Source organism: Haliaeetus albicilla, chromosome W (assembly GCF_947461875.1).
Source record: "Haliaeetus albicilla chromosome W, bHalAlb1.1, whole genome shotgun sequence".
NCBI classification, from domain to species: Eukaryota; Metazoa; Chordata; class Aves; order Accipitriformes; family Accipitridae; genus Haliaeetus; species Haliaeetus albicilla.
Window position 1 is genome coordinate 10,515,658 of NC_091515.1, and position 14,302 is coordinate 10,529,959.

At 38.4% G+C, this 14,302-nt stretch overlaps 1 protein-coding gene across 1 annotated transcript in view; it reads left to right on the top strand.

The window, feature by feature from the left end:
• The window catches only part of LOC138683277 (BDNF/NT-3 growth factors receptor-like), a 217,751-nt gene that overhangs the window by 7,115 nt on the left and 196,334 nt on the right, over positions 1-14,302 (top strand). The gene's annotated exons all lie outside the window — the stretch shown is intronic.

The window sequence follows — 14,302 nt, forward strand, 5'->3', positions numbered from 1 at the left end:
TTGTTTCTGACATTCTTGAAGATCATACTTCAGGTCAATATTCCTTAGTTCTAAGCAGGGCCTGAAGAAACAAAATTTTTTTACAGAACTAAGAGAAAGTAGAACAAGGCAGACACAAGACCCAAGACATTTGTAAAAGCAGTTTAAAAGATCATAATGTCTAAATGGTGTAACTTGAACCAGCCTTTTGCTAAGCCTACTGGTCCTGATCCAGCAAGATACTTAGATGCCTTTTATTTTAAGGGGAAGCCAAGGCTCAGATTCTGGCCTTGTTAAAATAGGTGGCAAAATGTCAATGGAATTAGCATTTCACTAATATAGAGTAGTTTAGAGGACATATGCTAAGGATGAAAAGAACTTTGATTCAAGCATTTTCTTGCCTTTTTTTTAATAAATTTGGAAGAGAAGGGATATTCTTGAGGCCTATTAGTCCATCATGTGATTTATTTTTGGCTTGGGGCTTTTCTTGGATCCCAAGTGTTTTCCTACTGTGTGAAGACTAAATATGTTGAGGCAAGAGGAAGTTGAGATTGAGTATTTTAGAGGGGTGTTTTACAAAGTTTCAAATAATTCCATATTTAAATGAACCTGCACAGTAGTTCCATGTGCAAAACAGTGGCAGTTGCAATCACTACAGAAGCTTGTACTAGATTCACTAGTTCACTATATACATTTGTCCGATGTATAAAGAAAAGAAGGACAAGCAATTAATCAAAGTTAGTCCATTGCTGAAACAGAAACAGTGAAATGGTAACACTTCTAAGCTTCTTATGGGAGAATCTGTTGATAGAACTCTAATTGGGGCTGGGCAAGTTATTTATTTATTTTTCATCTTGGTTTGGCAGTTAAGACAAAAGAAATCTTTTGGTTTTAGATTTAAACAAAATATTTTTTACCTTTTTCATTTCTGAACCATACATATAAAAATAATTAGGGCCATATTAAGCAGATATCCTCTGTAACATGGTTATCCTATATTACACAGCCAGATGCTGTATTCTGTATGAAGAGCATATAGGATGTGACTTTTCCCCATACTTATGCAACAACTGTCTGATTTTCTAAATGCCAGACTGCACAGCAAGCATATGTGTGCATATTGGACATGTCAGACTTACTGGGCATGCATGGGGGACTTTTCACAGCATATACTGTTAGTGTTATATGCTGGACTTGCTAAGCATGTCTGGGACTGTCCCAGACCTCAGCATTTAAAATCTGGCAAGTCTCTATGAACTGTGTAGCAAAGGCACTTAACTCAGCTGGCTACTCTCCTGCCAGCAATGGAGAGTCCGCCTCTTCCAGGAAGTGATTCAGGCCTAAATTAGATTCTTACTGCAAATCTACTTACTTATCTGATGTAAACGTCCCTCTCTCTCTCCACTGACTATAAGAAAACTTTGGGGACTTAGTTTACTGAGTGGGAAAAGCAAGACCTCCCTTCTAACGAACAGCATCATGCTGTGGAGTAAGCTGTTTATGTGGTCCAAAACAAACCATTTCAGCAGAGTATTGTGCAGGGTTGCTCTGCTTGATTCAGAGCATGGGTTTGAACCAAGGTCTTACATGTCAGCATCTTAATGACCATCCTATATGGCATACAGATGTGGATTTATCTTGATTCTTCCTGTCAGAGTTGCCTAAATTCATGTGGAATACTTAAATAACCTTTTGGGTCAGAGAGTAGAACTGTCTGTTTAGCTAGGTGACTGTGATACTTATTTGTATAGTGAGACAGCTGAATCCTGTTCCTGCTCCACTGAATGTTCAATTATGACAAAAATTATAACAGCATGAACAGGCAGGGCTGAGACTGCCCTCTCTGATTGCTTTATAGTATGGTATCTTTTGGGACACTGGGATTACATTCCCTCAAGAAGAGGGAAGAATTGAACCTGGTATTCCTGGATAATAGTTGAACATTATTTCCAGCATTTCCTCCAAATCTGTGGTCTTCTACCTCACGTAGACATGTCTTTTTTTTCTTCTTTTTTTTTCCAACTGAACCTATTTGGTGAATATGAGTCTGTTTAAGGAAGGTAAAATCCCTTTTGTGGATAGGGAGGTGAATAATCTGTTGCTTTTTTGTTTCTTACTCCCCCCTCGAGTCTTGTCTCTTCCTAATTTTTTAAAAATTAGTTTTGGAATACAATATTCATGCAGTGATCCTCAGCTTGTAAACACATATATTAAACTCTCCTACTAGGAGCAGTTCTGTTAACTTCTATGTGGCTAACTATGCAGTGTACTTAAGCATATGCCAAAGTATTTTCAAGTTTAGGGTAGTAGCAATGTAAGTATATTTTGAATACTGTATATGCCTTGTATTTATATGTGTACACAAAAGTTTGAACCTTTCACATTAGGTTCAAATAGATTTACAAATATTTTGAATTGGCACAAATCCATATGTGGCATAAAGAAAGATACCAAAATAGAAAAAAATTAGCGCTGGATAGAACTTTTGGGGTTTTTTTCAGCACTAGACATCACTGCAGATTCTGGACCATGTTTGTGCGCAGTGACTGTCTTATTGCCCAAAGCCCATGTTTTTTGGAGGGCATGGACCTAAGTGGCACAGCTGTCGCAGGGGGATTTAAAAATGAGAGAGAGGGGTTCAGATTGCTTAAAGAATCACCTCCAATTGTATTAGCAATAGAAAAAAGATTTAACAGAAATTTGTATAAAAGTATGACTTCACAGAATTCGATGGCAAGGTTCACTCTATTACTTAGTACATGGATAAAATGCACACAGGAAAATTAAATTAGAATCAAACTAAACTTATGTATATAGGGACCGAAAATGTAATAGGGTAAAAGAGAATGTGGGAAAGGGTAAGGGAGACCCTCCTGTTGAGTCACGAGGTTCAGAGAAGTCCCCCTTGCTTTTTAAACTCCTGTCGGAGTCTAGGTGTGGCTGGATTGACTCCTAGTCCCAGACTTGGTCAACAGTTTATATCTAAAGGGATTATGAGTATAATAGCAGCCTAAAATTCATTCATAGTTGAGTAAAAATCACGAAAGTAATTTAAGTATAAATGTGAAAGTAATAACTTATAATATATCTTATACTTACTATAACTTAATATCTCATACTTGCTATAACTTACTTACTATAGACTATTCAGGTTAGTACACGTGCGTGCATAAAGACACTAAGAGAAATACATATAAGAGAATAAAAGAGAGTAAAAGAGAGAGAGAAAAGAGGTATACCTGTTAAAAATTCCCCTTGAGGTCAGTGAAAATATTCACGTCGAATGCTTCAGCATTTGTCTCAATGGGCGAAGGGTCAAGCCTCAAGGAGTGGAGAGAATCAGCCCAGGTCGTGTCAGCTTTCAGTGACAGACCTCCAATTTTCACAAACCAGAAAGTTTGTGAGCTCTGAGAGGCGTCCCACTCAGAGGGAGCTGCTGGTCACAGCCCGCTGCAGTCCAGGAGAGCTCAAAGGGCCTCACTTAGTACCACTGCTTATAGGTTTGGGAGATGATTGACTTTCATCATCAACAAATTGCTGGAATCCCAGCTGCGCTGGAAAATTCTGAGACTGTTTGAGAATAACTCAAAACATAGATATGGGATGCTCCAAGATTGTCAGGGGAGGATTGTAATGTCTCAAGGTTGTTATGAGAGAGAACCGGCTGCAGGTTGTTATGAGAAGTGGCTATCTCTACTCCTGTCCCCCTGCCTTTGCCAGGCAGCAGGAGTCCTTGAGACGTACAGCATATCTCCCTGTCCTAGCTGCGTAAGAGTTGCTGGCACAGTCAAGGGTCGCTTAACTGCCTGACTCATTACACTTATGCTAAGGCCTAGCGAGCCTTCCCAAGTTCGTAAATCAGCCTGGAGAGGTGGAAAGAAATGCACCACCACAACAGCTACAGAAATAGTTACCACTTGTCCTGGAGGTGGGAGGAGGTGGAAAAAATATCGTTTTGAAATTCCCTGCCCTGAACATTTCTTGCAACTCTACATGGCATTCATGTCTGTGTGGAGACAGGGCAGTCGTTCCCTCCTCTTCGGTATGCTTGTATGTGTAGTTTTTTGCCTGCTGTACAGCACTTTGAATCTTGTTATGATTTTTAATAAACAGTTTATCTTGAAGCAGTTTTGCTCTTCACAGCTGGTATCTAAAGTGAAAGGTTTAGGAGATGACAGCCCTATGGCAGCTCAATCTGATGTAATTGCAGGTGAACACTTCACCCAACCTGAGGGTTGGGGGAATGCTGGAAGGTGTGTAGATTGGGGGAATTCTGAAAGGTGTGTGCAGCAGTGTTGCATAATTAGGAAAACCATAAGGATAAATAGGCTGGAGGATGAGAAAAATATTAGTCTGCTCTTAAGCAGTGGCAGAGACAAAAGCTTTAAAGGTAAATGTAGAATGCCATGAAAATTGTGGTGGGTAAGGAGAAGGCAGCTTTTGCAGAAATAGTGAAAAAGTTTGAAGACCATTGTACCAAATAATACCTTGTGAAAGAGGTACACACAGGATGAGAACAAAGTTTGAAGGGAAACCAATAGAGAAGATGGTCAAAGACTTAAAATGATGTCAAAATGGAAAATGAACACTTACAAAAGAATAAATTTTCATGAAGTATAACAACAAAGTCAATTTGATCCTGCTCTAGAAAAGGTAATATATATATACCAAGCAGCAAAACAAACAGAAATACAAATAAAAACCTGGATGAAAGACACAGAACATTTGTGTGGCAAATGTGTACCATTGCAAGCGAGAATTTCCCAGAAATTAAATTGACCAACTAGAGGAATATGAAAAGCTATGGAAACAGTGACAGCAATATGTCAGTCAGCATGAGTATTAGAAATGCTCTGGGTCGTGACAAATGTGCAGAAAGTGTAATAAACACATAATTATGCTAAAATATGCAATGCAAGCAAGAAACTGCTTGTATTAAGTGAAAAATGGGATTCCTCAAGTGAAGGTGAAGTGCTGTTTTAGGAATACTAGTGGAAGAAGCTATCAATTAAAAAGATTGGCCAATTAAAATGAGCAGAAATGGACTATACAGGACAGAGAATGGAATGGTGTCCTGGGTTCAGCTGGGATAGAATTAATTTTTACAGGAACCTGGGAGGTGGGGGGCATAGCCGGGGCAGCTGACCTGAACTGGCCAAGGAGCTATTCCATACCATGTGACATCATGCTCAGTATATATATGGGGAGTGGGCCAGGGGGTGGTCTCGACTTTCGGTGGGGGAAGTGGCAGAGCGTCGGGTCCCGGGTGGTGAGCAGTTGCACTGTGCATCACTCTTTTTGTATACTCTTTCATTAGTACCGTCGTTGTTGTTGTAACTTCTTCTTTTTTTTTTTTTTTGTGTTGTCCCAGTAAACTGCCCTTGTCTCAACCCTCGAGGTTCCGTTTTTTTTTTTTTCCTTTTCTCTCTATCCCACCGGAGGGGGGCGGGAGGAGTGAGCGAGCGGCTGCGTGGTCCTTTGTTACCGGCTGGGCTGAAACCACGACAAATGGAAATAAATGTGATAACAGAAAGTGAAATAGGGAACTGTAAAGAGCACATGAATGTGCAAGAATAAAGAGTGCCTCTGAAATGCTTTAACAGAGGAGCAATTTTAATGCTGTTGAAAAGTTCTCCAATAATGTATCAGTTAAATATAAATGGTAAAATAGGTGTTGCTATGCAGAAGGTGGCAACCTGTTCTGGGCCTAGAAAGCTGAGGTAAACATCAAGAGAGTTAATATAATGGAAATTCAGAAAGACAACCTGTAGCCCTTTTGGAATGTTTTAGTAACATAATATGAAGATTAAATGTCTTCCATTAAGAGACAAGATATGGCTTGGACACTACACAGATCTGTGGTCAGGGCTACACAGAATGTTTCACAAGTCTGGAGAAAGAAGCTAGGAAATGAGTTGTGAACTAAGGCAGCAGATGGTATCATTTGAAGAACAGAAAAATATCTACAAATTGAGTTCTCTAATAATTGCAGAGAAAAAAAGAATGGAGACTATGACCATATGTAGACTCTTCAGACAAATAAAAACAGAAAAAGGAACATTTTTGCTGTTTGGAAAGGAGAATGTTGTTTGAGATGTCAGGAGTCAAATTATTCAGGAGATTTAATGCATTAACAGGATATATATGGATTTTCCTGGATAGATGGCTTTAAGCTTTGCAGTTTCATTCTGTCATTTGGAAGTACTACCTTTTGATCTGTTTGGCTTGAGGTATATTGCATGCAGTGAATGAGACAATGGAAGTGTAGCAGGTATGGACATATGTCTTGATGATTCAGTGAATATCAGAAAAAACTGAACAGAGTATTTAACATTACAAGAGTTAGTAATTTTTAACTGAACAAAGCTACTTATTAATGTTAAACAGTGGAAATAATATACTTGGGAGGAAGACTGGCTTCGGAGGGAATTTCTGAGGGAATTTTTTCTGTTGAATCAAAGAATCAGGGAATACTGAATGTATCAAAACTTGAAGATATGAAAAGGATTTAAATGTTGTAAAGCACACTGAATTATGTCAGCAAGTGCTTATCTAACTCTTAAGACATCCCTTCTACAAAGTCACTTCCTGGAACATGAGTGCCTGGGAAAAAAAAGAATTCAAAGGTTTTGACATCAACCAAGATGCTTTAATGTTTTGATTCACTGAAAGACCTGAAAAGATGTGTCTAAAGGATGGTTAGGATCAATCTTACTGCACTATTATGGAATTGATGTTTTGTCAGTCTCATTTGCATCAAGACCAGTGACAGCTACAGAGGTGGTGTATGCAAATGCTGAAAAAGAGAGATTGTGTTACTAGTCTCTGAAAAGTCATCACACTAGGTGACTCTATAGGAGAAAGAATTGTCACATATATTTATTTGTATTTATTCATTCCTTAAAGATGTCCTTTCTTCCTAGCAAGCCAAATTTAAAAGAAAATGTTTTAACTCTTATGTCTACTCTCTGTCAAGAACTAATAAACAGCCACATTCATTGCTCTCCTTTTGTATGTTTATTTAATGCATGATTTTTTGTGTATATATTATAAAGGGTCAGTACAGCAATTTAAGCCCCTTCCTGTCAGTCTGCAGAGATTATTTCATACACAGTGGGGGAAATGTGTTTTGTAAAAAGTATAAGGACAGCATTTAAGATATGCCTTTATAAATAAATTCTTTATTGTCTGGACAGCTGATACTTCTTTCTGACTATATCAAGGGATATCAACATTTCCCAAAAAACTTTGCTAAGGAAAAGCTAGACTATGGCTGTCACCTGTCCTCTGGAGAAATGTTAAAAATTGATGTCTTGGTGAACTTGGTATGAACTTCATGGAGCTCGGGGGGGGTGACAGGAATTGAGATCCTAATGGAGAAAATAGGCAAATAAGCTTTGCATTCATTCTGGGGAAAGTAATTCTGAAGGTGTTGCTTAAGGACATGAATGCCAAATCTGGAGAGCTGCATGAAATGTCTTGAGAGTTAGCTTGATTTGGTTTGCTGCTACTTGAAAAGAACAGAACAAACACCTTCAAGCCAAACCAGAGACATAAGTAAGCCCAAGAGTGCATTACATTTCATATTCCCATTTTCTAAATATAGTAACCGTTTTCTTAAATTCCGCATTTTGGTCATATTAATTTATTTTTAATTTTGCCTTAATGTTTACATACTGTCAGGAGTGAGCTAAGGTTAGCTGGCAAACCATGGGCTTTCTGTTTCTCAGGGAGTTGCAGTCTTAAGCAAGAGTATGGATCCGCTCCTGCAGTGTCAAAACAAGACTGGGATCTCCACTTAATTCCAGATTTCTCCTGCTTTAAACTGGTGGGTTGGTGCTAATTGTTCAGAATGTCAGCTTTGGAGAAGCAATTCCCAATGGCATCTGCATGCTACTAATTGGATACTACTAATTGGACAATCATAGCATCTTGACATGGAGCAGAATGACTCCTGGTGTCTCCTTGCAGTTGAAACAGCCACAGATCAAGAATAGGGAGTTCTTGAAGCTAACTATAATCTGTGACCTTGGCCTTTGTTTCAGATAGCCCTGAACAGTACCTTATCTGAATGTGGGATATACATAGTGAAGAATTTGCTCCAAAAAGTGTGTGTCAGTGGTTGCAAAGAAAGGTCCAAGAGTTAGTTCTGTCAGCTCTAGAACTGATATACTGGCATATGGAAATCTACCTCCCATAGTCTTCTGTGATTAATGGTTAAATACTCTAAATGGGAGACAAAAAAACCCTAAAGGATGACTTAAGGGGCCTGTGATAGTGGCAATCAGTTTTCTACTCTTTGTGAAATACAAAATGATTCACAGTTTAAAAAAAGCAAAAACAAAACAAAAAAAAACCCACAGGACTTGATGAGAATTTGTCAGGAGACACACTGCATAGGCAAAGAGTTGAGCACCTGTTTGTAAAATTGCTTAATTCTAGGCAAGTCCACATTGGGCTAACTGGAGACTCTGCCTCTTTTCTGAGTTATGGAATATTTTGTTTCTTGATGTTGGCCTTCTGAAATCTGGGACTGATGATACCAGATGAAGACAGCAAAATAAAATAAAATAAATTGGAAGAAGACTGAGCCTGTATATCTGTAAAGAACTTGCTGCTAGCATAGGTATCTACATTATGCTCATTAGCCTGCTGTTAGAGAGTCTGTCCTGGGGGAGCTTAGTCCTACATATAAAAATTTCTTTCTTGAGTGGAGATTATATCATTGGTCCCTACATGTCTGAAACTGGAATTCCTGATATGCAAAGTTATATAGTTCTATGCTTTATTTTCAAACTATGTGAGTTCACACCCCTTGAGCTTTATTTTATGTTTGGTTTTGTCACGAAAATTTTGCAACTGGCCCGTGCTGACTGAGGAGAGAGGCTAGGACACAAAGTATAGAGTTACAAGAGTCATTCTTTATTCATGCATATGAGGTGTCCCATTCAAATTGGGGCACCTAGAATGCGGTTTTACACAGGGTTCTTATACCTTTCAAGCATTCAGGTACAACATGATTTGACCAATCACTACTTAACACACACATACTACTGTTTTGCAAAGCAACTCTAATTCTGTGGCATCATCCATCTGCTGCTTTCTTGATCTAGACATCTCTGGAGTGGATCTTGCTATGGTTACTTATCTATGATGCCAGATAATGGGAGGGTTTCACAGAGGTGTTAGAGGGGCTAGGATGCTGGCGTTATCTCAGTAGCCCAGGGGTATCTTTTCTTCTTTGTGGATGGCTTTAAGATTCCGAAAAACAAAGGTCCTTATCTTCAAGGTGGGGGCTGTACTTCTCCTCCTTGCAGTGAGCTGGGGCCCTTTAGTTATGCTGAATTAACCATGGTTATGCAGTATACAATGTAAAATATATATATCTTAAAAGGCTAATACAATTTCATACTATTAAGACTAATTGGTAGAAAAGTTAAGGAATATTTTCCTAACAGTTTCAATGGGACTGCAAATGAAACCCATTTGAATGTGCTAAGTTCAAATATTTTGTCCAGCCTACAAGTTTTTCATGATTTTGATGCATAACCATAAATCAGCCCAGGTGTGCTGAAAATGTCCGTAAGCTTTAGCATATCTTTTGATGAACTTCATTTGATATTTGAGTTTGTAAGAAAATACAGCACTAGGGAATTTTGCAGTGTTTAATTGTGGATGTTACATAAAACTCTCACAGTAGTATAGACTAGGGACATATGTGACTTGTCATTAAATGGTAATTCATCTACTGAAAGTTTAATTTCTGGACTGTGCTGCCTTTTTCCCTAAAGATCTGGTGAAAAAATAACTCAGAATAAAAAGTTTTCCTAAAGTTCAGAAACATTTCACCAGGGGATGTTTATTAATTTTCAGAACTTTTTTTCCTAGCCTTATGAATCAGGGCTAAGCATATAATTGATTTATTTTTTTGAGTGTTAAGAAAATATTTTTCCCGTAAAGGGGGTTTTCTGGCAAGAGAAATATTTCTGGAGCTGAATTACAGTGTTATTTGCTTATATCTATGTCATTGATACTAGCATGTGGCTGGTTTTCCAGTATAGCTCCAAATGGAGTAGTATACCTTAATGTATGTAAATCCAGAGAAAATAGAGTAAATCAAATATGTTTAGGGAGACATAGTTCTGCTGACCAAATGTTTTCAGTTTAAGAAAATGGACATGTCAGATTTGAAAGTTAAGAGTGAAATCTTCTTTTGAGCTGTTGAAGCACAAAAGAATATAAACTGTTTTAAAGTACAGAAATGGCTTTCATTTCTTTTCATGCTTTCATAATTCAAAAGTTGCTTCACTGACTTTGTACAGACAGGTTTTTACATGTGTAATGCATGAAAATAAAGACCACTCTTAAAAAAAAGTTTTTTGAAACAGTTAAATCTTTTACCATAGGATTTTAAAATATCCTTTTCAGAATGTTGCAGAAGTGGTGAAATATGAATATATGATATTATTTAATAGTTAAGTTGTTGAAGTGTGCTGAGATGAGCATGTTATTGTAGGTTGCAATGTGCAGTTGGTAGGTGTATGATTTATGAGAATGAATCAGTAGTTTACGAAGGGGACGTTAAATTAAAGGTATAAAAAATAGTTTACTGATGACTCATTGAAGGAGAGACAAAATGCTATAGTATAATCAAGCGAATAGTATTGTAGACAGCTGAGGGTTTGGTTTAGAGACAATAATTGGTGCTACACTTTGTGGTGTGTAGTGAGAGCTTCCAAGCTCCTCATGTGACTTTAGCCAGCCATGAGTCAGGATGTTTTTCTTCTGTGCTACAATAAAAAATGTTCAGTTAAAGAACAGGCTGGATATTCTTAAGGACAGGCAGGCAAATTGCATTTCTCATCATCACCCACTGCAAGTTAGAGCTTTCAGAGTATTAATGTTTGATGATAAATAACATCAAAGTTGAGTAGTTGTGAAGAAGGTAAAAATAGTCTTCACTTAGAGAAGAGTTTTTATTTCAAACCTCTCTAAATTAAACAAAAGAACAGCTTCCCTTTGAAGTGGACAGCCACAGTCATTGTACTTCTTTCTTTCTCACTGATGTGAAATAGCTGCAAAGATTTAACTTTAAAAAAGATTTGTTAAGCAAGTAAGGAAGCATAGGAGAACCTGACCTGCTTGTGGTAATTTACATCTGTCTACTCTTCAGGGATTTCCAACTGTGTAAAATTTGCTTTACTGTCATGTTCTGTACTAAGTGGATAGTATACAAATGTATTGAATAACAGTTATTATTTTGAGAAATTTGTAGTTGCACTTAGCCAAAATTTCTTCTGAGTCCCTACTTGAGGTACAATTATGGAAAGTCAGAAATCATTCACCATAAGCAGCCTAGTACCAGCTCAGAGTAAAGTGTGGAACTTCCTTTTGTTATTTTTTTTTTCAGGGATGCAATAAGAGAAAGATAGGGAAGGAAAGATTATGAATTTATGTTGCTTCATCATTCCAAATGTTGTCCCTTTGGTTTGCTCCCTAATGGACCAATACTGATTTTTTTTTTAATTTTTATTTTTTATAGATGGTCTGCTCATACTCAGATCTTAATCTGGTGTAAATTGTGGTTGCTTCATTAACTTCAGTAGAGCTGAGCTCTTTTACGCTGGTTGAGGTTTACCACGGAATGTAATACACTAATATATTTATTTATATGTGACACTGTAAGTTATGTCAGTTTTGTAGCTTCTCATAGTGGGAGGTTCTGGTTAAATGTTTTTATGATTAAAATTGCAATGTCAGATCTGGATTTGTGATAAATGTGTTTAAGTGATGGAGCTGGGTTATGGTAGTGCTTGTCAGACAATTGTCGCTCAGTTTCTTCTCTTTTACTCAAGTGCCTTCTCCTTCTGTGTTTCTGTCATTTTCCTTCATTCCTGCTCTTTTGCATTTGCCCTGTCTCCTTCTGGTCTTGCAGGGTGCTCATTGGTTGAACGTTGAGAACAGAGTGAGGAAGATACCTTTGATATTTCTTGCATAACTTTATTTTAGCATGATGAGGTCTAAGTGACAGATAAGATGAGACTTAATTAAATTCCCTGTTCTTCTTCAGGGCAAATTCAGAGGCAGTAAGATCATCTGCTTACAGGACTCTCGAATGGAAGGATTGATAGCCTTTACTAGTCTTCTTCATTGTTTTTACTTGGCAAAATACATAAATCAACCAACAAATGAAAAATAGATTAATAAACCCCAAGAGATCAAATCAAATTCATTTAAAAATCCAACAAAGGGCACAAAATATATAGGAAACTTACCTTACAATGGGTGCACCATGTTAGTCTTATCCTAAGAAGCCCTGCAAAGCAGTCATTGATGTCATATGATGCTGTGGTAACGTGTTTTGTCCAATATGACATGTTGTCTTTTGTCTGCCTTTATTTTTCCCAAAAGACAATGAATCCCATTAGGGGAATTTTTTTGCTTTTTCTGGTGCTCGGCAAGACCATAGCCTAAGTCAGCATTGCAGCTTGGAGGGAAGCTCAGCCCACCTCTTGGGATTCTCAAGCTTCTGTTGGGATGTGGGCACACAAAAGATTTCTCTAAAACACCAACTATGGTAGATTTTTATTGTCTTTGGGAAAGTGATACACTTCTTATCCAGTTCACCAGAGTTCCTTTAAATACAAGAAACACTTAAAGTGAAAACAAGTTTTATTCTAGCAAAATAAATACTCCTGCTTATGAAAACCTACTGTATTGTGGCTTTGCTTAATTGTGGATGCTTATGAAAATACAAGTGAAACTCAGTTTCAATTTGTCTGTGACTGGGGTTATCTTTTGAAATGCATGGACTCTTTGACAAAGTGATTTCCCACATCAGACTTATGTTTCTGCTCATAAGGTCAGTTGAATTGCAATTTCCTCTGATTCCTCCATCCTGGACAGCATGATTTGCACTGTGAAACTTTTTTCTGTTTGTAGAAGAGATAAGCTATGTATCATCCCATGTATTATCTGTACAACATTTTAATTTTCAGTCTGTGGGATGTCACCGGTCATTCATATATCTCACATGGTAATAATACAAAAGACCAGCTTGCATGCCCACATCTTTTTGGGGTTCAAGCAGAAATTCACGGTACATCAGAGGACTGACAGTACTTTGGTCTATTATGACAGTTTATCTTCTCTTAATTTCCACTTGTGTATGTAATATAATCAAGTGTAGCCTCCCTTTCTTCTGTTTTCCTATTGCCACACCTTAAAAAAAAACCCTGCAACTACTTTGGGAAAGGGAGAAAATTAATTTAAGATTAAGTTAAGAACAACATGAGGGAAATAAGACTAGGGCAGCCCCCCCCCCCAATGTAAATGGGAGTAACTATGTTACTACCATGAAAGTTGGCCCTTTTCCTGTTGTAAAACCCATGAAGCAGTGTCCTGGAAAACAGTGACACTGTAATACAGCTTTATTTATTGTATTTTCAGGGTGACTTCTTTCCTTGATGAACTCATTTCCCTTGTGCAAAACTCAACTGTTCCTCCTCCAGCCCCATACCACAATAATAAATGATGGGGAAGATTTTAATGAGCACTTTTGCTCTGCAGGTGCTTTAACTAGAGCTCAGTGTTAACTGCATGTGGTGGGTTGACCTTGGCTGGCTGCCAGGTGCCCACCAAGCTGCTCTATCACTCCCCCTCCTCAACTGGACAAGGGGAAAAAATATGACAAAAAGCTTGTGGGTTGAGATAAGGAAAGGGAGATCACTCAGCAATTACTATCACGGGCAAAACAGGCTCAACTTGGGGAAATTAATTTAATTTATTGCCAATAATATCAGTGTAGGATAATGAGAAAAAAGAAAAAATCTAAAAAACGCCTTCCCCCCACCCTCCCTTCTTCCCAGTCTCAACTTCACTCCCTACTTCTTTACGTCCTCCCCCTGAGTGGCACAGGGGGATGGGGAATGGGGGTTGCAGTCAATTCATAATGCTTTGTCTCTGCCGCTCCTTCCTCCTCATGCTTTTTCCCTGCTCCAGCGTGGTGTCCCTCCCATGGGATACAGTCCTTCATGAACTACTCCAATGTGGGTCCTTCCCATGGACTGCAGTTCTTCAAGAACTGCTCCAGCATGGGCCCTTTCCATGGGGTACAGTCCTTCAGGAACAGACTGCTCCAGTGTGGGTGCCCCGTGGGGTCACGGGTCCTGCCAGAAGACCTGCTCCAATGTGGGCTCCTCTCCATGGGGTCACAGCTTCCTTCAGGACATATCCACTTGCTCCGGCATGGGGTCCTCCATGGGCTGCAGGTGGATATCTGCTCCACCATTGTCCTCCATGGGTTGCAGGGGGAACAACCTGC